This window comes from Saccopteryx bilineata, chromosome 10 (assembly GCF_036850765.1).
Source record: "Saccopteryx bilineata isolate mSacBil1 chromosome 10, mSacBil1_pri_phased_curated, whole genome shotgun sequence".
In the NCBI taxonomy this organism is placed as follows: Eukaryota; Metazoa; Chordata; class Mammalia; order Chiroptera; family Emballonuridae; genus Saccopteryx; species Saccopteryx bilineata.
Genome location: NC_089499.1, coordinates 31,778,151 through 31,805,000, shown reverse-complemented (window position 1 = coordinate 31,805,000; position 26,850 = coordinate 31,778,151). Strand labels below are relative to the sequence as shown.

General features: G+C 34.7%; 1 protein-coding gene across 3 annotated transcripts in view; it reads right to left on the bottom strand.

Moving 5' to 3' along the window:
- Nucleotides 1–26,850, bottom strand: part of TBC1D5 (TBC1 domain family member 5) — a 545,405-nt gene that overhangs the window by 381,261 nt on the left and 137,294 nt on the right. The window contains exon 4 of one of the 3 annotated variants that reach the window (XM_066245714.1): nt 6,789–6,922. The exons of the other annotated variants lie outside the window; for them this stretch is intronic. The gene's annotated coding sequence lies outside the window, so the exon portion shown is untranslated. The remainder of the gene's footprint in view (nt 1–6,788; nt 6,923–26,850) is intronic. 3 annotated transcript variants of the gene reach the window in all.

Sequence of the window (26,850 nt, the reverse complement as noted above, 5' to 3'; positions counted from 1 at the left end):
CCCATAGCTAATGTAATCAATGAAGATGCTCTTGTCAGCTGGAGCCAGTACATGCCCTTAAAGGACAATGAAAGGTAAAAAAATAAAAAATAAATAAATAAAAATAAAAACAAAACACAGAACTATAGGAGAAACTTTTATATAAGAAGCTTAATTTGAACATACTCTGGTTGAGAAGAACCACAGAGATTCTACTTTTCTTTTACTATCTTTTTTTCTTTTGTTATATGATACTTATTATAGAAATACATGTTGGAAAATCAACAAATGTTGACAAATGAATACATAGGTTCTTTATCCTCCTCTCTTGTGGAGCACTTTTCTGTACCCAGATGTTAGTAAAAGCTTTACACAAATGGACTAGATCCTAAAAGGCATATAGGACTTGGATGTTAGAAAATACTTCAACATTCTCTATAAAATCTTTCCATTCTAGTGTCATTGACCCTTTCCTTATTAATAACACACCAGCCCTGGCTGGTTGGCTCAACAGTAGAGCGTGGCCTGGCATATAGAAGTCAGGTCGGGGCACAAGAAGCGCCCATCTGCTTCTCTACCCCTCCTCATTCTCTCTTTTTTTCTCTCTCTCTCTTCCCCTCCCATAGCCATGGCTCGAAGGGTAAGTTGGCCCCAGCACTGAAGATGGCTCCATGGCCTCACTTCAGGTGCTAAAATGGCTCAGTTGCCAAGCAATGGAGCAGTGGCCCTAGATGGGCAGATCATCGCCTGGTAGGAGGATTGTCAGGTGGATCCCTGTGGCTGCGCCTGCAGAAGTCTATCTGTTTGCTTCCCTGCCTCTCATTTCTTAAAAATAAAATAAAATAAATAACATAACATAACATAACCCTTCAGCTTTTCTCTCAACTTCAGATATTTAACATTTATTTTTCTTTACTAACTCAATTTGATAATAAATGTATTTAGTTGAATGATATGAAATTGTTGGTATTTGTTTTTTATCTACCAAATAAAGGCAATATCCAATGGTCTAAAATTCATTTCCATTACTCATATTTTTATCATCATCATTTCTTCAGGGCTAGTCATTACCCAACTCAGGCTCTTCCTATTGTTTACGGTGACATTGTAACAGCTACTGTGCTTGCCTCCACACCTCTCATTTCCTCTCCTCTCAACATCATCTTACACACTGACCCCTGAATAACCTCCATGAGTACAGGGTTTGATCAAGACATGCCTTGTTGCATACCCATCTCTCCCATCCCTGAAAGCTTATTAGAATGCAACTGATCATAGGTGACATTATTAAAGGATAATCTTAAATCAGCTGTAATTTATCAAAAGGGTAACTTACTTTCAAATTTGATAATTTATTTTTATTAACTAACTACATAGGAATATATTTCCTAAATGATTATTACAGACTATAAAACGCTCTAAAGCAAGAAATGACCGTTATTAACTACAGTTAAGAACAATAATTTACACATAAAAGTGAATCATACTCACTGACCATTTCTATTAGTTTAGTGAGTATAAAAAGTAAGAATAAAGTGGACAATTATATAAGATAGAAAACATTTAAGACATTGGTAAACACACATATATAGAGAAGAGGTAAAACGTATAAAGAAAGTCAAAGCAAATTTAAATTTTTATACTGCACAAAATTTATGTCACACAACCTAAGTACCTTTCTCCCTCAACACAAAATAAAAATAAAAACTTAACTGTTTGAAATGAATGGAAAGCATGTTGTACATTGATAAATGTTTAAGTCATCAAAGAGCAGGTATTGACTCTCACTGCTCATTGGTAACAGAACTAGATAAATGAGTGTAAATAAAGAATTACAATAAAAACTAAGAAACTTCCCATGAAAAAAGTTAAACAAGTTCACTATAAAACCAGTATATTTGAGAAAAGAAGAGTGGTGGGTCATCCTTTCTCAGGGTTACTCTGACACATAATAGCTTAACTGAATTAACAGTCTCATTTGGATAAAATTGATGAGATAATGTGTTTGTGTTTCAATACATCATTTTTTAAACAAAAATATGAAGTTTGCTGCTAACAGCATTAAATTGGAAATATATATTGCTTGTTTCTCATGGCAACTTGCATTGATGGTCTCCTGGCATTTTTTGTATCTGAACACTTCAAGTGACAGCTATAAGATTCAAAAAAATAAAAGATAACATTTTATAATTTCTTAGAGCCTAAATATCAGAAATTTAAGTAAGACAAGATATAGATGCAGAAGACACAGCCACATACCCTAACAAGATAGAGTCATCTTGAATCCCTAAAGATGGGTCAATCCTGGCTTCCTTATTACGCAGCACAAGTATATTATAAAAACTTGAGAAATTCCCATGATATAAAATTTCTCTTGTGGATTAGAGTAAGCATTTATATGGTTATAACAGCTTCTAAAAACCAAAATCCAATTGAGTAAATATTGAAGATGTTATTGACTTTATTCTGTGAACACGAATTGAGAACCCAATCTAACAGATAGAAAGGAGTTCCAAAGAGCTATATGAGATGACAGACTTTCACAGGTAGCAGGAAGTGGGAACAAAGCAGTTAAATAGGCAAAAACGTGGGTTGGTCTGGCAAAATCACTTTTCTGTAGGGGATGGAAGAAATCGATCAAGCAGATTATTTAACTAGTGTGATTAGGCAATTTCTGGTTGATTAAAGATTTCATTTCTGGGAGAGCTGCAACTGTCAGTCTTGGTTTGGTGACACGGTGCTTAACATGGGGACTCTATTTTGGCTCTGTTGTCTTGTTTGTAACAAAGCCAATCTCTTCTTTCTATATCTTCATTCTTATCTTCTTTCTACATATATTTATTACCAGACTAGACTTTTTTTTTTTGTATTTTTCTGAAGTGAGAAGTAGGGAGGCAGAGAGATAGACTACTGCATATCACCAACCGGGATCCACCCAGCAAGCCCACTAGGGGGCGATGCTCTCCCCACCAGGGGTGCTGCTCCATTGCAACCAGAGCCATTCTAGCACCTGAGGTAGAGGCCATGGAGACATCCTCAGCGCCTGAGCCAACTTTGCTCCAGTGGTGCCTTGGCTGCAAGAGGGGAAAAGAGAGATAGAGTGAAAGAAGAGCGGGAAGGGTGGAGAAGCAGATGAGCACTTCTCCTGTGTGCCCTGATTGGGAATTAAACCCAGGACTTCCACACGCTGGGCTGACAATCACTAAGCCAACTACTGGCCAAGGCCCAGATTAGACTTTTTAAAGAAATTTTATTTTGCTAAAATTCTATTTTCTAGTACCTTAACAAATCAATAAACTATGAGTTTATAAGTAACGTCACTCTTTACTGAATCTTTAATAAAACCAAAATCCTGCTCCAAAAGCCTCTGATATTTGCTCTCAGAATGATTTTAATAATCAGTTTGTTTATTTAAATTTTAGTTTGAGTTCATGAATAAAAGGAAACTCTGACTGGATAAAGAAGATGTGGCACATATACACTATGGAATACTACTCAGCCATAAGAAATGATGACATCGGATCATTTACAGCAAAATGGTGGAATCTTGATAACATTATACGAAGTAAAATAAGTAAATCAGAAAAAAACAGGAACTGCATTATTCCATATGTAGGTGGGACATAAAAGTGAAACTAAGAGACATTGATAAAAGTGTGGAGAGGGAGAGGGAAAGGGGGAGGGGGAGGGGGAGAGGCACAAAGAAAACTAGATAGAAGGTGACAGAGGACAATCTGACTTTGGGTGATGGGTATGCAACATAATTGAATGACAAGATAACCTGGACTTGTTATCTTTGAATATATGTATCCTGATTTATTGATGTTGCCCCATTAAAAAAATAAAATTATTAAGAAATAAAAGGAAACTCCATAGGAAACACAAATATAACAGATTATACAATGCAGAATTATCAGCTTAAATTACAATTTAATAATAGTGATCAAAACTGTTTGAACAGCATTTAAGAAAAACCACTGATTTAATAGAATGCAGTCAATCAAGTGGACTTCTCTTTTAAAAATCTTTCAATAATCATATAAAAAGACTAAAAAATTTTTCATGGAATATGGATTTCACTGTAGTCAAAAATGAATGGTCATGAGCAGAGCTGAGTTAACGCAGTTAACGAATTTTAAAAACAATAATCCCATTAGAAATCATTGGTTATGAATACCAGATTGAATGGGAAGGAAGAAGATAAAGAAAAAGAGGGTACTTTTCCGGTAGGAGTTGGCAACTTATTTTGTGAAGGGCCAGATAGTAAATACTTTAGCTATCTTTGTGGGTCAGGCTCTGTCTTTACTCAATACTGCTGTAAATTAATGAGCTGTGTCACAACAAACTTTATTTATGGACAATGAAATTTTATGTAAATATTTATGTGCCACAAAATATCACTTTTATTTTGAATTTTTAAAACGTTTAAAAATGTAAAAGCCATCCTTAAACAATGGGTTATACAAAAATGGATAGCAGAACAGACTTGTAAGTCAACCTCTGTTCTAAATCATATGTTTAATCTTTCCCTTAAACACAAAATAAAAACTAGACTTCTTTATCACCCTTATTTTCTACGCCTACATCCCAAATATCTTAGGATCTATCTCCTACTTTCTGTCATCAATGTCTTAACTTAGAATCATCATTTCTCACTTAGATAACTACCAAAAGCAAAAACTAAACTAAAAAAACTATGTGATCTTGATGCCTTCTGTGATGGTCACAACTCCAACCCATCCTAAGAGACTGCTACAGAGTGAATATCTCTGAAATGCAAGCCTGCGCTCATAATTGGGTTGATCAGGTATAGATACACAAATATAAACAAAGACCATTTGAAAACTACATTAAATTTGATTTAATATTTAAATATAAAACATTTAAGACACAAGAAAAACAGAAATTCTTACAAATGCTAATGAAACATTAGTAAAGTTGGGTATTTAAGAGGAGACAAAGATAATCCTAATACAATGTAAAAATATAGAGACCACATTTGTTGACCACAATACAAATCTAAATTTTTTAAAAAGTCCTTGCTAGATAGTCAGAAATTGAAATACACTTCACTTCTAGGTAGCTTATATAATAAAGACACTGTATAGGAAATGAAATAATGAGTTAATGGATCTAGGCTTTAATCATCAATGGCTGCCAACATTTAGAATGATAAAAGGTTATGATGTGCCTCCTGAAGAAAGAACACAGAAGCACCCACAGTACTGCCTAAGAAATTAAGCCTAAATCTATTCAAGATCTGCTGCTACCTGTCAGTTTGGAGGAAATACTGAAGAAAATGTTTAATTGTACCATGAGTATGAAATCAGCAAATTCCAGACCTGCTCAAATTCATCAGGTCAAACAGCCTGAGTTCTTCCGTAGACCATTTACAAAGAAAATAAAGGGTTGGAAGAAGAAATCATAGATTAAGAAATATTTTAAAAACAAAACTAATTTTTAAAAAATGGGCAACACTAAACTGTTGTGTCTAGAGATGCACGCTTGGGTGATGACACCATAAAATTAAATAAATTATGATTATGAAAGTCAGAAGAGTGGTTAATTTTGGAGGGAGGATGGGTGCTATAATTGACATAAGGCACATGGAAAGGGTTCTGCAGTGGTGACAAAGCTCTATTTCCTGGCCACAATGCCTTTCACTTCCAACCAAACCCACCCAGATTATATACTATGGGTAAATTTTAACAAACTTTTAAGGAATTAAAAATTACTATTGTGTTTAAATTGTTCCATTACAAAGAAGGAAGTATCCCAATTCATTGTATGTTAGCATGACTCAACACCAAGACATAACAAAGAAAGCACAAAAACAACCATCTCACAAGATACCATGACCTAGAAGAGATCTTTCCAGAAACACAGGGTGATTTAATATTAGAAAATCTATTAACTGATCGCATAAGTAAGCTAAGAACAAAGAAAGATCATAATATCATTTCATTTAATGTAGAAAATATTTGAAAAAATTTAACACTAATTTTTAAATTTAAAAATAAACTAAGCAAATAAAAAATAAAACTTTCATTCCCCAATAGAACATTTATTAGAGTAGGACAAAAACACAAATAACAGATATAATGGCAAAGATAAATACTTTTAACAGCAAGAAACAGCCAAGAATATTGGCTATTAATGCTTTTTTCAACATTGGTAGGAAGATTTTAGCAAACCCAATAGGACAAGTATGAGAAACAAAAAGTATAAATTTTAAAAGACAAAATTATAGTTTGCAGTTGTCATCATTTATATAAAAAAATAATCAACCTCAAAATACTTTAATTTATAAAATAATCACATTGCATAACAAAAAAAAAGTCTTGCAATATACCAAAAACTCCTCACAATTCAATAAATATTTGAGTAATGTGCCAGGGACTGTGCTAAACACTAGACAAACCAAATAAGAACCATAAAGAAAATTCCTCATCACATTAGGAACAACAAGTGTATTGTGAAAAAACTATATGGAGAAAAAGTGTGACTTGTTTGAAGGGCTTACATAGCATTTGATTAAGTCAGGTATGCAACATGTTCCTGGATGGGAAGACTCATAATTGGAAAGAATAAATTCTCCTCAAAGTAATTGGTACTTCTAATGCAATTCTATTAGAAATTCCAAAGGGACTGTGAGGACAGAAAGTGGCAGATATAACAAACACATTATAAAGTCTCTAAATTGTATGAATACCTATGATTTCTTAAGGAATAATTATGTGAAAGGAAAAGCCTTGTAAGATAGTAAAGCAATAAGTCAAGTTATTAAAAAGTATAAAGCCAGGCCTGACCTGTGGTGGCGCAGTGGGATAAAGCGTCGACCTGGAAGTGCTGAGGTCGCCGGTTCAAGGCACATATGGGAGTTGATGCTTCCAGCTCCTCCCCCCTTCTCTCTCTCTGTCTCTCCTGTCTCTCCCTCTCCTCTCTAAAATTAATTAATTAATTAAAAAAGTATAAAGCCTGTGTAAAGAGAGACAAATAAATCAACAGATTAAAATTAAATCCAAAACAAATCTGTAACTATCAAAATTTAGAATACATTGAAGGAACATGAGAGTTTTCTAGTTGCACAATTAGATAGAAAGATATTACTGATTGAAACTGGGGAAAGTAAAGGCAGAGGGACAAAATGAAGCTAAAATAGAATAAATTTAATTTCAGATTTGTAGAATTCGAAGAAACATCAAGGTAGTTAGATATATGTATGTGGTCACAACAATGATCTAGGCTGGAGCTGTCTACTTGGGTGTCATCACACGGAGTTGGTAACTGAAGTCCTTAAATCTTGAGAAAAACAAACACTTAAAAATCAAGTAGGAAAATAAGCTAGAAGAAATGTAGCCATCAATCAGGATATAGAAAACTGGAAATGTGTGATATAACACAAGCAAGGGCAAAAATGTATTTCAAAATGGAAAAAAGTACAGCTTAAGGTCTGAAAATACCTACTAGAATTATCAAAGTACATTGTGCATGGAACAAGGTTACAGATTCACAACGTGAATAATTCAGATGGAGAATTCATATCTCGAAGTGTTTTCAGAAAGGGCTTATGTAGATATTTTTAAAAGAAAATGAGAGAAGAGAAACAGACAGCATAAAAAGGGCATAGACAAAGAAGAAACAATAGTCATCACAGAGGAATGAATTACAGATCATTTTCAACTTTATACACTTACTTCTCTAGTATTTGAATATGTTTAACAAAAACATGAAGTACTTATAGGTTAGCAATAAATATAGTTCATTTTGAAAAAAATTAATTACCTTCCCAGAGAGTTCCTTTATAAGAAAAAAATTATAATTACTTAAAGATTTAAAAAAAATCAGAGGGGCTTCACACATCCATAGCGTTCTAACTCTTTTATTATGGCCGCCTCCTATAAAATAAAGTATTTTTAATAATTCTTTTAACCATTGCTCATTAAACATCTATTATGCAGCACTCACTGTGCTAAAACACAGGAAGTAAAAATATAAATAAAATACTACCCTTAAGCCATAGGAACCGACAGTGTAATAGAGAACACAGACATGTAAACAAATAATTGTAAATCGACCTGACAAGTGTATATACAAAGTGCCAACAAAGGTGTAAGTTAAATTATTTTATGAAAGAAATAAAATTTGAACTGAATCTGGAAGAAAAATAAGGTAGGAGTTCCAGTCAAGATCATCTTGTTCAAAAGACACAGAAAAGCAAAAGAAGAGAGGCATAAACATATGTCTGAGGAGACAGTACATCTAATGAATCTTAAATCTGCATTTACCCATCCTGCTCACCACACTTCCTGGTCCCTGTGTATGCCTCACCTTTTCTGATGAGGACCTCATCAAACCTTCACATATCTATAGCTAAAGTGCTCAGCACAGATAAATAGTTGTCCTTTTTCCTATGTATTTGCAAAAAAATTAGCATCCATATATCAGATCGAGAGTCTCAAATCTTGAACACCCTTACTTAAAGATTATTTTAATTTTGAATCTATCTCATTGTATAGTAACATTCTACTGCTGCCTGAAGAAAGAAAATAATAAAATGAGTCCAAAATCCAACTTGGGTCAAATCAGTATCAAGTAACAGGACTGATTCATTAACTTCTACATTTTCCTAAGTATTTTCCTACACTGCTATTTTAAGAAAAGAACCTTTATAATATCAGTAAAGTAATCAGTACTGCCATTTTCTTTGCAAAAGTCAAATATATTCACGGTTGGCTGTTGAAATAAAAGTTCTCTCAAGGGATAAAGTGGTGGGCTAGGGTTGGAGAAAATAAACATGAAAGAAAACTTCATTTCTAAAATAGCATTTCTAATTTCATTTGCTGTTTCTCTCAACAATCACCAAATAGTCATTTATTTATTTCCCCAGATAAAACTTGCATGGTACATTTCACATGCCTTAAAAAAAGATATAAAGTTATACTCTCATTTCTTTATAAAGAACTTGTAATTTTAAATTAATTACTAATTGATTACATTTCTTTTACTCTACTTATATACTTCAATTTAAATTTTCTTTTTTGTGTGGAAACAGTATATGTTAAATTTTATATATTTTGCAAAAAAATTTACAACCCCGTATTTTAACAAGGAAACGACATGTTAAAAATTCAAACTTTCAAACTAAGGCTATATGTTTTCTAAGTGAAGTAATTTTTCTCCTTTGGTTTTCTCTGTAATTACTATACCTATAATACAGCATCCTTGCTACATTATAACATTATTTCACATTATTTGATATTAGTTATTAAGCACTCAATATTCTGAGGAGGGAAGAGAATGAAACTAAGGCCAGATTAAAGTGGTAATTTCAGTTACATGAGCATTTCACATATTTCAAAAGTCCTATTTTACACAACTAATACAGTCTTCTGTGAACATGTAGAAACATATATTTAATGTTAAAATACCACTGTAAAGAATTAGTTATAAGGCCTTGGCTGGTTGGCTCAGCAAGAGCATTGGCCCAGCGTGTGGAAGTTCCGGGTTCGATTCCTAGCCAGAGCACACAGAAGAAGTGCCCATCTGCTTCTCCACCCTTCCCCCTCTCCTTCCTCTCTATCTCTTCCCCTCCCGCAGTCAAGGCTCCATTGGAGCAAAGTTGGCCCGGGCGCTGAGTATGGCTCCATGGCCTCTGCCTCAGGCATCAGAATGACTCCAGCCACAACAGAGCAACGACCCAGATGGGCAGAGCATCGCCCCGTGGTGGGCATACCGGTTGGATCCTGGTTGAGCACATGCGGAAGTCTGTCTGACTGCCTCCCCGCTTATAACTTCAAAAAATACAAAAAAAAAATTAGTTATGACACCAAAAGATACCATGTCACATATTTCCAAAAATTGACCTGGTTTAAGTGGAGACTGATTAAAAATCAAAAACAAAATAAAACTAACCAAAACCAAAGCTACTTACTGAAGGTAACATAGAAGTAACTACAGAAGGCCATGGTTTTGAAGATCTGGTATGTAGAGGACAGGCCTTCAGGGGCAAAGAGTGAAATTAGCAAAAGTGGGCTGAACCTGTTTACTTTTTGCTATAAAAATACTGAGTAAGGTTTTTGAAATAAGCTTAAGAGTAGAGAAATAACAAAATGTACTTTTAAGTTAATGATATTCAGGACTATAGCAAATTTGAAACAAAGTACTGTATATGATTAAATAATTAAAATTTTAAACCATTCTTCCTTTCCCTAGTTTGTCCCTACTCTCTCTGTTTTCCTCTCTCCATACATATATGTATATGTATAACAAATGCATTTCAGGAAGCTGAGTTAGAAACAAAACAATAATAAAATCTTGTATAAACAAACTTAGAAGGACTTCTATTTAGTTTTTGACTTTGGAAATGCCGTAGGTCAATCTCAGTGGACACCAGAGTCTGCTTTTAGATATTTGGTAAACAAAGAACCTTGTCTTCCTGTTAACTTCACCAGGCAGAAAAGGAAGGCTTTTGAAATAAATAACTGAACCATTAGCCTATTATCTCTCAAACACTAAATCATTAAAATATATATATATAACATTCTTTATGCCTATATTTTTACCAACAAATAAAATTCTCATTTCCTGACTTTGTCCAAGCAAAATGCACTAAACCTTTATACCAATTATACAATCTGACAATATATACTCCTCAAAATTAAAGAATTCTAAAGTAGTCCATTTTGTTTCAAAAACAGACATATCACTCTTCCCAGACTTTTTTATTTTCAATATTATCACAAAAGAATAATTGCAAAATTAGTGAAACGTTGCACAGTTCTTATTTGGGAGAATAACCTGACTAAAGCAGACCACTCACTAATAAAGTGCAACTTAATAAATCATGTGGAATCTTATTTTGTTCAAACCCTTACTAACTCCTAGCACCATCTGTTACCATCAAAACTATATGACAAGATATGATATATAATTAATAGGTAAACAACAATCTAATTAAAATGGACAAATACTCCATGTTCCTGCCATTTGGGAGCTCTAATTACAGACTAAATTTTAAGCTTGAATTAAATATTTAAGCTGGAAAATTAACTTTCCTTCTCGAGCCTTGAATACATTAATACAGATATGTGAAGCGACTTCCTGATGGGAACTTAAACATGTAATTTAGTTTCATCAAAGCAGTTACTAATTGTTAAGCAGCAGTACCTTACCATATGTACACAATAGCTATTTAGAGCTGGAAAGGTGGTTCTAAAGCACCCCTCTGCAACCCTTTCCTGACATAAATATAAAATGTATATACAGCACAGCAGTAAATACTACACATTGAAAATAAATTACATAAGTCTTCAGCTTTCAATGATTTCTGAAGACAATTAGAAATTGGTCTAAATAAACAAAATATACCTATATTTGACAAGCTAAAAACCACACACAAATATAAAACGCCAAAAAATATTCAAGAATAGAAAGCATCCAGGATTAAAATTCTTAGATTACACAAAATTAATTTTTTAAAAACCTTGACCTACTGAGGCAAAGTAATGATTTAAGACAGTATGCTAATTCTTCCTACTTCTTTTCTTCATAGAATAAAGCAGACTTTGATAATAATGTTACAGAATGATTTAGAAAGAAGATAACTTAAACATGAATCTTTTTCTACAGTTTTCATTCATTTTTGAATGCAGGCAGAGTAATATTTCAGAGCAAATGACCCTAATGAGCACCTGTTTAAGAAAATAAATTCTACAAGAATATAAGAAATAGACAGCTTTCACTGATATTTTATTTAGCAAATAGAGAAAATGAGAGATTGCTAAGGAAAGGTGGATATCAATAATTTTTAAAAATCAGTTATTTTAATTCCTTATAAACATAACTATGATAGGTCAAATATAGTAACCCAGTTTGGTTATGAGAACAGAACATTGTTAAGGGGTTAGTGGAAACCACTTTTCTTTATAGATTATATACTTCTCGTTGTTAAGCATTAAATAGTATAACTGTTAATTTATACAAAAAATAACCTGATTTTTGTAATTACATAGACATAGTAGTTTATTGTACTGCTCAATATTCAAAGCTAATGACAAATACATAACACTTGCTCTCATTAAATGTCCTGTATTTGAAATTTTTACCATAACTTAAGTAAATTAAATTTTAAATCATAAAACATCTGCATTTAAGAATGAAAACAAACATTTTGTCTCTTTTTGACAATAGGAAATATATTTACTATTTTATAATTCATTACTGTTATTTTAGGTTTTTGCTAAAGAATAAGTCTACTGCCTGTTTCTTCTACCAATATTTTCTTATACCTGTTCTTTCCAAAGCTGCCAAAATTTTCCTCATGCTTAAGTTTTACTTATTTCAAGTATAAAACATCTAATGTTTCTGGTACATTAGTGATCCCTAACTATCTGAATAAGAGACTACTTTTTTAAAATTTCAAAATACACCATCGATATGCCCGACACAGTGAAGTAAATGTACTTTGCTGACAAAATACACTAAATATATATATTCCCCTAATGTTTCCTAAGAAATCATTGCAATAGACTGGCAAATACCCACAGAAAGAAAACAAGGACACCCTTTCAACAATCCTTTGAGGTGAATATTTATTTCCGTGTTAATCTATGTCACACAAAAGATTAGCAAATGAAGAACAATAGGTAAATATTACCAGTAGATTAAGAACTCTGTCCTAAACGAGTTGACGGATATACAAAATCTGGCTGATTCATATTTAAGAAGCATGGTTCTTTCCTGATATTAAATCAGTCAACTGGAAGATAACAGAAGTTCCTCCATAATGCAGGCTAGAAAAGTCTATTCAATTTTATTTAAAATCTGTATGCTGTAAAAGTATATGCCATGGAATTTACTAGGATGACAACTATATAGATATGAAATTCATGACATATTGATTCAACATATTGAACTGGTTTTTAAAACCAATTTATATAAATGATTGTAATAGTCTATATTATGTTTAGCCCTTGAGGCATATGGTAGCAAATTTAAATTTAATTTTAAATAAATTTACATGAATATAAAAAGTTCAGTAATTTTTATCCACCCTGCATATGAAACAGAACAAATAAAAAAATAAGAGAATTGTACTCTATAAATGTCCTTGAAACTGAAGTTCAAACAAACCAGATATCTCTTCTTAAAAAGAAACAAAAATTGTTGACTTTTTTTTTTGGGGGGGGGGTATTTTTCCGAAGAGAGAAGCCGGGGTAGGCAGGCAGAGGGACTCCTGCATGCACCCAACCGGGATCCATCAGGCATACCCACCAGGGGGCGATGCTCTGCCCATCTGGGGCGTTGCTCTGTTGCAATCAGAGCCATTCAAGCACCTGAGGCAGAAGCCACAGAGCCATCCTCAACACCCGGGCCAACCTTGCTCCAGTGGAGCCTTGGCTGCGGGAGGGGAAGAGAGAGATAAAGAAGAAGGGGAAGGATGGAGAAGCCCATGGGCGCCTCTCCTGTGTGCCCTGGCTGGGAATCTAACTCGGGACTTCTACACACCGGGCTGACGCTCTACCACTGAGCCAACTGGCCAGGGCCAAAATTATTGACTTTTATAAGGAAAAAAAAAAAGAAAAAGGATGTCAGAGATGAAGAAGGAAATACTAAACAATTAACAGTAAACATTTATGTTTATACATACAACTTATAAATATATACTCAGCAGTAAATATGATTTACATTTACTATATATGCTTTAAAAACTAATGTAAGTCAACCCCAGACTGATGTATGGTACACATACATTCACATGTAACTACTATTTAAGACAGGAGCACAGTAACTCTACTTTGGAGAATTTATGCCCTTTATAAAATGAAAATATTTTTAAATGCTATCAAGTTTTCCTTGATATATACTAAACAAAGATTTCATCCTTTGTATAAAGAAAGTTCTAAACTTCCTATCATTAGAGCTCAAACTCGGATTAACTTAGAGATGAGCCAGGAAAAAAAAACAAAAAACAAAAAAACCCCACAAGCTCTAAACATGCAGCATAAATGTTGTGTGAAGTATAGCAATCTTGATAATAAAAATTTGCACCTGGACGTCACCTCATCCCTAGTTCTGTCCAAATAATTAATTGGTCTGTATATGCTGCAAATCTAAATATATTAAGCAAAAATTAAGATCTCTAAATTTGGAGTTTACAGATTCAGTATTCTCAGAGGCATTTTCAAATGCCTATCTTTGACAATTGTTTTACAGATATTTTTTCTAATTCTCAAAACCATCTATGAACTAGATGCTATTCCTATTTTACAGAAAAGGAAACTGTAGTTCAGAGATTATCTTGCCTAAATTCACACAACTAGAACTCAGATCTCTAATGCCAAACATTGTTCTGTTTATGATACTACTTGCTCCAACATTTAATTCTGAAAATGTTCAAATTTACACAAAGTTGCAAGAATGTTAGTGAATATTCATACATTAACCCTCGAGGTTCTATAACTGACATTTTACTATATTTACCACTTACCTATCTATCCATCAGACAACCATTTTTATGCATTTCAAAGTTGCAAATGCTATATAACTTTTTCAATATTTTATTACAAATATTTTTTGAGTATACAGAAAAGTTTAAAGAATTTTACAGTGAACACTCACCTAGAATCTTCAATTACACTTTAGTCTACTTGCTTTATTATAATGTCTATCCATTTGTCCACACTTTTATCAATCTTATATTATTTTAATTATTTCTTGCAACCCGAGTCCTTTCTGCAAAAGGAGAGCTAATGAAAACTTGTTTGTACATATTTAAAACTGTTGTTTTACCTTTATTACTTTCAGTTCAAGAAATGTTTAGCTACACATGTTTTGAATGGTTATCACATTCTAACCTTCTATCAGATATACTCAAACCCTTCAGGAGAAGAGAACTCACTTATTTCTCTTTTGATAAAAAAAAACCAACTCAAATATTTTCTTAGGCTATTAGATAAATTTAAAAATTATTCATAAAAAAACAACTTCTCAGGGAAAAACAATTGTACTCCCTGATAACTGAATAGACTTAATTAAAAACCTGATATAGCCTGACCTGTGGTGGCGCAGTGGGTAAAGCGTCAACCTGGAAACACTGAGGTTGCCGGTTCAAAGCCCTGGGCTTGCCTGGTCAAGGTACGTATGGGAGTTGATGCTTCCAGCTCCTCCCCCCTTCTCTCTCTCTGTCTCTCTCTCCTCTCTAAAAGTGAATAAATAAATTAAAAAAAAACAACAAAAAAAAAACCTGATATAAAAGTGACTCAAAACTTAACTTCGGAGAAAAGTTACACTACTAAAACTAAGAAATTGTAATATCTTTATACTTCTACATAGTATTTATGGTTGTGATTATATAGTGCATATACTTATGATACCTAAACATATAATTGTCATTTTTCTGCTGGTAAATTTTATTCTCAATTTACATGAAGGGATTTCAAAATATCAGTATTTTCTGGAGTTTAGCTATTAATCTTAAACTAATATACCAATTCATCATAATTGCCTGTATGCATAAGGTCTCTACCTCCCTTAGTACAAGTGCTTTCAAACTCATTGGAGCATCTAGTTCTTTGACTTTATTCATTTCCATCCCTGAGTACCCTCTTCCACTTTCACTTTCTTCCCTATCAGTCCTAGACTATATGAGCTACTATTCCAACTAATATCTGACCAGTATCTTCCCTCCTCTCGCTCTGTCAGCTCTATCTTTCCTGAAAACCTTCCAACACTTGCCCAATCTCAGCCACCTTCTCTGACTCTATATTCAATTTACTGAAAGCAGAGGAAATAATAGACCAATAGGAATTCCTTCCAACTTTTACCCAACTGAAACACCCACATCCACTGTGACAGCCAAGAAATGCAGCACTGCTTGCGGAGTTCAGTTTACTGACAATTTCCAGTTGTCATACATCCAGGCTTCACAGCAGCGTTCAACTCGTGACCACGCTTGCCCCAGACAAAGAGAGGGATGCTACAGGAAGACATTCCTGTCCAACACAGGGCACCTCTAATGGATAAAATTTCTCTGCTCACCCTACACCCTGAGACTTTCTCAAAGCTGCGCTGCTATCTGAGCCCTTCTGGCCCCCAATCTGTCTTCCTTCCTTCTCTCTTACACAGATGTCAGATGTGAATTACGATCTAAATCCTGTCCCTGCTTACTCGTGGCTCCTTCTCCCTTACCTTCCAAAGGTTTCACCCAATAAATGTCACACAAGTTCCCTTTATATCTTGGTATCTGCTGCTGGGACACCTGAACTGTTGTCACATCCACTCTTTTCATATTTGCAGTATTATAAGTAAAAAACATAGCCATCCTCCTGTACAAACTAATCCCTTCACCAGCCTTTCCTCCAAATTGGTCTCATCTCTTCATATACCTTGCTTCAACTGTAACTATTTTCTCTCTTATATCATCTGCTTTATTCTCTTACTCCTGGCCCTTTTTCATCAGCATGTAAAATTTGAAATCTCTCCTAAATTAAGAACAAAGTCTTTCAACCCTGCCTCCCCCTCTAAGAGCCAGCTTTTCACAGATAATAATATGGACATTCAATGTGAAAGAGTACCTTTCACTGGTAGTCTATAATACCTCATCTCCCATTTACATATCAACCACTCTGTGAGCTAACTCTGGTTCCATTCCACCTGCTTACCAAGGTGCATCAGGGATGTAAAATGCAAAATCTCTGCACCTCTCTCCTGACCCCTCTGTTCATCACTGTCCTTAGAGCTGTCTACTGCTTTGTCTTCAGTCACACCATCATTCACTGCTTCCCTCCCTAATCTCCTCAACACATTCCTCCTTCTCCACACACATCTGAGAGTACTCAGCTCGTCCAAGGCCTACCCCTCATCTTATCCTATAATCACTGGGTAGTCTTATACACACCTAAAAATACACTTATTTGTCTTACCAATGCCTGACACAATGCTTGGAAAATGCTCAGTAAATAATTGTTAAGTAAATTCATGCCATACTTTCTATTAATGACTCCAAGCATATACCTCTTACTATAACTAATCTCCTAGGCTTGAGAGATCCCTATATTCAACCATCTCCTAAATATTTTTAATCCTAAAACACCTAGACAGAAGTCATTCTGTTCACCATCAGACTGCTCCTGCTGTGCTCCCTTCCTGAGGACTAACGGCCCAGCGCATCATCTGCCCAAGCCGGACACCTTGTATTTTCTTCTGGCCCCTCTCACATCCAATCAACTGAAAAATCCAGTCAATTCGATTTTCTAAACTAGTCCCTTCTTCTCCCTTACTCCTGACTCCGGCTCAGTTCAGTGTCTCATTTTCTCCCCTTACTTCCTATGGTAGTTTCCTAAACTTGTCTTCTGGCTCTTGAGATCTCCCTCCAATTCACTTATGTTACCAAGTGTCACGTAAGCATGCTTTCTAAATTCAAGTCTGTCATACCGCTCCTGAGCTTAAAATTCTTCAACAGTTCGCAATGCCTGGCACTGCAGTGAGGCTCTTTTTACCCCGTATGTCCTCCTTCCTCTTCTAATTGTTCCTTCAAGAAAAAGAGCTCACATTCTTTTTTTATAATGCACAAGACTCCTCAAAAATCTAGATTTCACATCTACAGTCTCAGGTCTCAATATTACCCAACGAGCAAACCCAAACCACTTGCACTTCCTCAACTACACTTTAGATTTGTAGTCATTTCTGTAATATTTCCCTCTGCTCAGGGGATCTTCCTCAACATTCTTCATACATAGCTCAGTCTGCCTTCTCTGGAAGTCTCCTTAGAGGTTAGCCTCCCATCCCACCTCCAAACTGGCTTAGTACCCCCCCAAAGTACCTGTTTTGGGGGGTCCACTACCTCTCATGCATGACTATCATCCTCATTCATCACAGTAGACATTAATATTTTAAACTGCCATTATCTCTCCTATAAACTTCAAGCTTCTAAAGGAAACAATAATTTTTAACCATTGCTGATCCAACATCTAGAATACTGTTTGCCATAGTAGGTAACTAAGCAAAAAGTTTTGTAGAAAGAAGTTAAAAGGGAGGGAGGAAAAAAAGGGGGGAGGAAAATAAACACCCTCAGTACCTCAATAAACATGTACATTGTTTTACAAAATAAATGTAACCCATTTTTGCTGGTTCTCACTTTCAGTTCTGTGATCACTCATTTTATATGTCAACTTGACTGGCTAAGGGATGCCTCCCTAGCTGGAAAAAACATTTCTGGGTACATTTATGAGGGTGTCTCCAAAAGAAACTGGCATTGGAAAAGCTGTCTTCACCAACGTGGGCATCATCCAATATATTGAGAACACAACAGAAAGGCAGGGAAAGGCAAGTTCGCTATCTCAGCCTAAGCCAGATATTTGGACTCAGACAGACCGGATTCAGACCATCTTCCCCAGCCCCCACCCCAGCATTCTAATTCTCAGGCCTTAAGACTCAAATGAATTAAAACACAGGCCTTCCTGGTTCTTCAGCTTCAGCTGGCATATCGTGGGACTTCTTAGCCTACATAACTGCATGTGTCAGTTTCTAGTATATATACACACATATAATGTATAATATAGTATTTCTATATGCAGGATGTGAGGTCTATAAATTGTCCCCCAGGATACTTCTGGGAGGTCATCTTTAAGTATCTCACTTGTGCTCATGAGCAAGACCAGTCAGCTAACAGTCACCTACTGTGTAATTTCAATGATTTTACCTGTCTTTTTGCGTCTCTGTGTGGTGTTTGAGGTCTGCTTACTCCACCTCCTCCCAATGAAACCTGAGTGCAGGCCCCCTTGCTGCCCCCAGCCAGACCTGGCCTGGGCCTTACTGACTACGGGCTGTGGCTCTTCAGCATACCCCGACCCTCAATGAGCCCTGCCTCTCCTCTTTGTCAAGCAGCGTCACTGTCGCTCAAGGTGCCCCACACCTGTTGAACGCTGCCAGCACAGCACAGTCTGCTAAAGGTCAGTCACTCAGTGGATTGAGACAAAGATGCAAAAATAATGCCTTTCTACCGGTCTCTCAGTTTAGAGAATACAGGGGCAATGCTGCTTGTCCCCAAGAATCTTACAGAATTTATCCTCGTTCCAATTCTTTCTAATTTTCTTTTTCTTACAAGTCACCTATCTTTCTGCCTGCACAGGTCTCTGGCACAAGGCCTAACAGGTCTAGACCAGAAAACAAAACAGACTTCAGAGTGAGTTTTAAAATGCTGCTTCTCTAACAACTAAGACTATCATCATCTAGCTCTTTATTCTTTACTTTTCTGTGAAAAAAAAAAATCACTTCTGTTCCTATGTATCAAAGACTACCAGCAGGTCAACCCTGCTAGTCACCCTATTCAGATACAGCTGAACCCCTGCGGTTAACACAAGTGAGGTCCACCCTGGAAACATGTTATCCAGAAAGAATTTTAAACACTAAACAACTGCAGTAACAACAACAAAAACAAACCTATTTAAACACAGAAACCCTTTCTTGCTCCATGTTTCTCATACGTAATATACTCCATTAAAAACTTTATATTAAAATTTCTGAATTCAAGTTTCTAAAAATCAAAGCAGCTTTCCCACTCACAAACAAAAGCCTCCCTTTTCGGGAAATATTTCACAAACTTTTTTTTTCTGAATTTCAGCATGATAAGCTAAGAGTGCAACACCACCTAGTCTACAATACTTTCAGGCAGTGGAAAGCATTTCAAAAGGCACTTTCAGACAAACACCAACAGGAAAAGGGCTGGCCAGAGAGACAAACAGCACGCAGTAACCCTGGCTGGAAAGTACCGGCCAGTTATCCCCATGGTGAAAGGACTCGCTCTTCATGCCATGAGAACAGAAGGAAAGAACAAGAGCTCTTCTTGCAAGTTCTGCACTCACTTCAGAATCTACTTTAGAAGGTAATAAACGCCAACAAAGTGTGAATGTAAATAAGAATAAACTAGAGGGGGAAAAACAATGTAAATTCTCTGAAAATAAAAGCAAATTTTAAACAAAATGTGCAATGAATATCAACATTACTGGAAGTTCAATTCCATTCAAAAATTGATATACATTTAGAAATTAACTCCTGGTTTTATAAACATAATAAGCAAATACTTTAGGTTAATACATTTTTCTCATCTAGCACTTTATAAGAGAATTTTTCCTCAAAAATCTGTGATTGCTAAAGTCCAAAGTGGTCAGTCAATAAAAATTGAACTCTATTTTTCCTCATTTATTTTGATACTTTTAGCCATCTCATAAACTGTGTATTTCTTACATTTTAACGACCTCATCTCTTAGAATTTTCACATTTTGGCCAAGAAAAAGGAAATACAAATATATCTATGTAAAACTGAATGACTTTAAAATTGATCTTTACAAAAAATACATCCCAAGCTTTAAAAAACAAACAAAAAATTACCTGGGGAAGAGGGCAAAGAGGCTTTAAAAGCATAAAGAAAATAAAAATGGACAAGGATTGAGGCAATATGGTATAGATTTTAGGTAATTTTAAGCACTATATAATTTTAATGCAGAGTCTCAATTCAGTTATAAATATATTTTTTAAATAGCACAATATACCTTAGAGAATCTGGACAGTGGCATTTCTTTTAAACAAGCAGTGGCAACAGAAGGAAAAAAAAATACCTCCTCCTTATGCTGTAGTTATTCAATTTGTGGACTCCTACTTTGAGTGGTCCTTGAGACAATATTGTAAAAGATTTCTAAACCAAAATGGATAAATATGACCATTTATTTAAAATTCAAGCAGTTTTTCAAAACTCTATTTCTACTCAGAGTGTCCAATTATCTACAAGATATATATATACAGGCTGCAATGCAAGCTATTATGATTGATTTTTTTAAACAAAAATACTAGCACATATATACGCATAATGAATCTTATCTCCCTTCAAAGTATCCATTTGGGGCAGCTATATATCAATTCCACTGAAGAAAATTCAAAAAAAGGCATTCCTAAAAAACCTTGTTTAATGGATTATGTATACATCTTCCCAAGGGGACGACGACTTCAAAGAGAGTAACACACATTTGAATAACTAGGCTCTGATATATTTGTTTAAAAATTCACCTCACTAATTTATAGTCATATGTAATGTAGAAAACTGTAAACGACATCAAGTTCTCTGAACAAATACATTTTCATTTGAAATTTACACATTCAAAATAAATATTTTCTTGTCGCCCAAAAGTAAGAAAGCAGAAAGTGATAAGGGATAGTAAGGTAAGTAATATGAAGTCAAATAAGAGTGAAAGGCCATTATATTTACTACCTTTTAAGAAGTGATTATTGAAAAAGGAAAAAATCTTCATATCTACAGCAAGCATTCTAAACAAACAGCAACAAATTCACTGAAAGTAGTCTTTAAAGTCTGCACAGATATAATTCTCGTGTTTTATGAAGCTTTACTTCATCTTTTACTTTTAGTTATATTTGCAGAAGTGATTCCAACTAACAAAAATTCATCAAAAAGTACAACTCATTTTCAAATAATACTACGTCTAGAAAAGCAAACTATATTAATTACATTTTACCATTTAAAGGACAGTAATATTTACCGTAATCTATGCAATGTTTTGAAATAGATATAGTTAAAAAAAACTTGTAACTTATAATTATTATATTTATGCATCTATAGAAATATCCATACACTTTAAAATTACATATTTTCTTCAATTCATCTTAATCTAAAAACTCTTCCCAAAGTAGTTTTTATTTTTTTAAAAAATAGTACAAGGCATGTAATTTTACCTTTTTTTATTTGTTATGAAAATGCTACAAAACAAATACTTTGACCACAAACCCTGGGTGTTCAATGCCTTCAATCAAAACACCGTAATTAATATGAAATTCTAAATGCAGAATATAATGCCACATAAATAGTATAACAGCCAAGTCCTGTCTAAGAAGCCATATGTTTTTTCCCATTGTTCAAAAAAAGGAGATGACTTCCCGTCACTTATGTTTCTGATTAGCAAAGTGATTTATGCCACAATCACTAAAAATGCCAGCAAGTGAATGAGAAAATGCATAGTGACTGCACCAGATGTGCACAATAAACAGGAATCCCATTGTAATCTCTGGTACTTAGTTTATATGAAGGTAATGCAGGAAACACTCTTGGATATGGCAAAGTCACTCTTTTTTTACATTTGACTATAAATGATATGAAACAAATTGTGTGTTTTATACTTTATGGCATGCATACATTGATAAATTAGGTACCGTTTTGTATCCCGACTTATCTACAAGACAAACCTGGCTAAGATCATGGGGATTAATTGCTTCAGAAGTGTGAAATGCAGCTTTTCCATTCTTTTCTGCACACTCAGTGAAGAAACAATGATTAATCACTGTTTAACTATTCTCTTGAGGATCTATAAGATTGCCAAAGCAGGACTTATCCTCATAAATCCAAAAAATACAGGTTTAGATTTGTTGCCAACAACTGAACGAACATGAACTTAAACCCATTTGTTATCAGATTAAAATAATGTCAAGGTTTTAGAACCCCACTGGTACACAATTCCCTTTTAATCGGTAACTTCAATAGGAAATTAGATTAACACATAAAATATAACAAAAGCACACATATTTTAGAAAAGTAATAAACATATCTTTTAAAAATTATAAAATATCCACAGCCTAGTAAAGGCAAACATTACTAAATTTGAGCTGATAATCTTCTTTAGCTACATAAGTGCTTTAATTCCTCTGTGCTTTTTATAAAAATTAAAATACATGCTATCAGATGAAAAACATTTTCAAATGGTTATTTCACAAGGAAAATGGCTACTTATTCCAAGAAATTTTATTCCAGACAGCTATAGCTGAATGACAATTATGTGGATAAAATTCTTTAGTTCCAATAGTACTAAGATATATATTTATAATCCTTTATATCTTTACTGAAAATGCAAAACTCCAAACTTTAAGCCTATATTATATATGATCCAAAAATATGTAACATTTTGAACATAAGTACACAAGAAGAGAGGTTTCAAATATATTCCAAGTAATTTAGGCTTTCAAAATATCTTCAGCCAATATTCACTACATTCTGAAGAAATTAAGTAATTCTTAAGGTGAAATTATTGTTCAGATGCTATAAAATTCTGAATATATATTTAATAATTAAAACCTTATTCTGTATCAATAATAAAATGTTAGAATCACAATGGTCAAATCTTTACAAATTAATGATTTTTAAAATCCCCTTTAAATGGGTCAGCAGTTCATAAACTACAAAGTATTACTAAATAGGAATAACCTAAAGTAAAAGTCAAATTTCTGTGTAAAATAGAACCACAGTCACTTCTCAATCATAAAGGATCCATTTTCTTTTCTTTTTTTAAGATTTTATTTATTCACTTTAGAGAGAGGAGACAGAGAGAGAGAGAAGGAGGGAGGAGCAGAAAGCATCAACTCCCATATGTGCCTTGACCAGGGAAGCCTGGGGTTTCGAACCAGCAACCTCAGTGTTCCAAGTCAACGCTTTTACCCACTGAGCCACCACAGGTCAGGCAAGGATCCATTTTCTATTTGTCTGGTTGTACATTATATAACTTCTCCCATCCAAATCATGATGCTATTTCAGGTCTACCAGGTACTACAAAAGACTAGCAGAACTAAAGGAAGAGGAGGTGAAACTGTTGGTCAATATCACTATTCATTAAGTCTTTGGAAAAGTGAATAAAAGGAAAAGAAAGTGAAAAAGATTGTATTTTCCACACTTCACTTTTACCTAGAGTTGGCTGTTTTTTCATTATCTAAAAGTGAGAGTTATGTCTAGTTCATGTACTAAAAAAAATAACAATAAACTTGGAAAAAAAGTTCTTTTCTGGCCCTGGCCAGTTGGCTCAGCAGTAGAGCATAGGCCCAGCATGTGGAAGTCCCTGGTTCAATTCTGGTCAGAGTACACAGGAGAAGCAACCATTTGCTTATCCACCTTCCCTTTCTATCTCTCTCTTTTTCCCTCCTGCAGCCATGGTTTGATTGGTTCGAGCACATAAGCGCTGGGCACTGATAATGTGGCTCTAAAAATAGCATGGTTGTGAGCAATGGCCCAAGATGGGCAGAGCATCGGCCCCAGACAGGGGTTGCCAGGTGGATTGTGGTCAGGGCACAAGTAGGAGTCTGTCTCTCTAGGAAAAGAAAGAAAAAAATTGATTTTCCTTATGTCACCTATTTTAAAAAAGAAAACAAAGTGACATTTACTGAGAGCTAACTTCTATCAGTAGCTAGGTAAATTTTAAAAAGGTGTGATACATTTACACAATGAAATACTACTTCTGCTATAATAAATAAATAAACAAATAAATAAATAAATAAACAAATAAAAATTTACCTTTTGCAACAGCATGGATGGACCCAGACAGCATTATGGTAAGTGAAATAGCCAGTCAGGGAAAAACAAGTACCATATGATTTCAGAGAGGAGGGGGCAGGGGGACTAGATGAAAGACATAAAGAAATTAACAAAAAACAAATAATCTCATAGACAACAGTATGATTACCGGGAGGAACGGGAGTGTGAGAAAGTTAGAAAGAGGGTACAGAAGGGATAGATGGTGATGGAAGGGGACTTGACTTGGGGTGGTGAACACACAACACAATGTACAGATAATGTGTTGTAGAATTGTAGGCCTGAAATCCATATAACTTTTATTAACTATTACCCAAATAAATTCAATAAAAAGAGTTGACTGAATATCTACCATAGAGTAAATAGCTAATACCTATTTGCCGATAAAAGTAAATAGATGAATTCTCACTGATTCTATTCTTAAAGCTGATGATATTTTAGAGTCAATAGAAAGAGAATTGCCCTTTCACCTTCTCCCTACGTTCCCAAACAGCTTCTCCAATTAAAAATTTTCAATTCAATGAAACATATTTAAGGAGAGTCATCCTTCTGTGTTACTCAAATTATACCACTAGCATAAAACCCCACAGAGATAACAGTCTGTCTTAACTTGAAAAATTAAGTAGGATGGGACTGAAGTTTCGAGGACAGACACCAATATTCGCTTGCAAAAGGAACACAAGAGTGTCAGAATGAGATACTGGGATTCTTGGACTAAGATTTTTGCAAACAAGGTTGGGTGTTTGTGCTCATAAAGACAAAGTCACTATAAGAGATTTAAGTCAATGACCTAAACACAGAAACCAAGTCCTAGATGACAAAATAGCAACCCACTGGAGAAATGTGTATGTGAAGCCAAGTAAAGGAGACACATTAAATGATGTTAAATAATAAAGTTATTTAACAGGAAATCAGCAAATAAGATGGTGAAGGAATAGCCTGTGGCATGTGAACTAATTCACCTATGAAAAGAATAATTCACTGAAGACCCTTCCCAGTTAGCCCATGAAGTACTGGGCAGCTTTGCCAAAAATAACAGATATCGTTCACATATTAGACCATGATATAATGTGGGTACACCAACAGAATATGAGAGATAATTTTTAGTCTCACTTAAAGGGGAATGCAATAAGCTAGAACCTGGATTTAGAGGGAATTAAAATAAAGTTACAAGACGCACAAGTAATCTTATTTCTTACTATTATTTCTATAACCGTAGGTGCTCCCAAAGACAAAATACTAAGTGAATTGACAGCACAACAAATACACTGACTCTCAGTAAATGTGTCCAAAGTAGACAAGTGAATTTATTGATGTATAGAAGGTATTAATAAAAACTAGCTCAGTGACCAAGAAGCTTGTGCCAGGTTTCAGGGAATGGTAGACCTTGGAAAGAACAGAAGTTAGTTATTTAAATCCAAAAAGTGATGCACTAGAGGTACTGTGGGGAACCAGAAGCACAAGGATGACCAGTGTTTTGGTCTTACCCGCCACCTACCCATTATCCTTCCTAACTTAAGCTCTACCATACTGGAACACAGTAAAAGGCATTAATGGCTCTGCCTCTGGTCTTAATGTAGCTTAGTGTTTCTCTAGAACACACTACAGAATGTTTATATACTCATGATTTTCAAAAACTTCAAGAGGAATAGCATTCATAAATGTCTATTGTATTTCTTAATTCTATTAACGAAAGGTGTTTAAAAATCCCAAAAGTCCTAAAACTGGAAATTGTCATTCATTTACATTGCTAAAACAGAACCACAACAGTTGGACAGAATAGGATAAGCCTAAAGAAGTAGAAAATCAGCTTGTCGTGATGCTTCTTGTACGTGAAATATCATCGAAGTGGAGCAAAGGCCTTTAAGGATGGATCTGTGCCTATATACTCTGCCTTCCTTCCCATTATTAAGGATAAACCACCCATGCTCCTATGTAAGACCGGTCTCTCCACCTGTGCACACTGCTTCAGTAATTCACCATCTTTCTTGTATCATCAGTTTATCCCTCTTTATTGGAACATTACCAATACTAATGTATGCTGCTTTGCTTCTCCTAAAAAAAGAATCCTCTGTTGACCTCAACATCCCTCTTAAACAGCGGGGATGTCTTTCTCCTCCCACTCTCCCTTAAACCCACTCAGATCAGTTTTGTCCTCTACTGAAATTGTTCTTCTCAAAGTCACCAATGACCTCCAAATAGTGAAGCAACAGTTAATTCACAGTTCATCCAAAACGTCACCTTTCAGTAACATTTGTCACAGGTGATCACTCCCTTTCCTTGAATAATTTGTATTATTAAGCATTATTAGCTTTCAGATATTCTGAAAGTCATGGGAACTTTCCTCTTACTTCACTGGGTTTCCTTTTCCCGGCTTTCTTTCCTCCACTAACTCTTCTCTAACCCCTTAAAGCACTCCAAAGTTGGGACTTTCAATTGTCTATACACGGTTGTATTTATTGGATTGCATCAGTTTTAGTCCTTTAAAACTATTATACACAACTAACCATTTC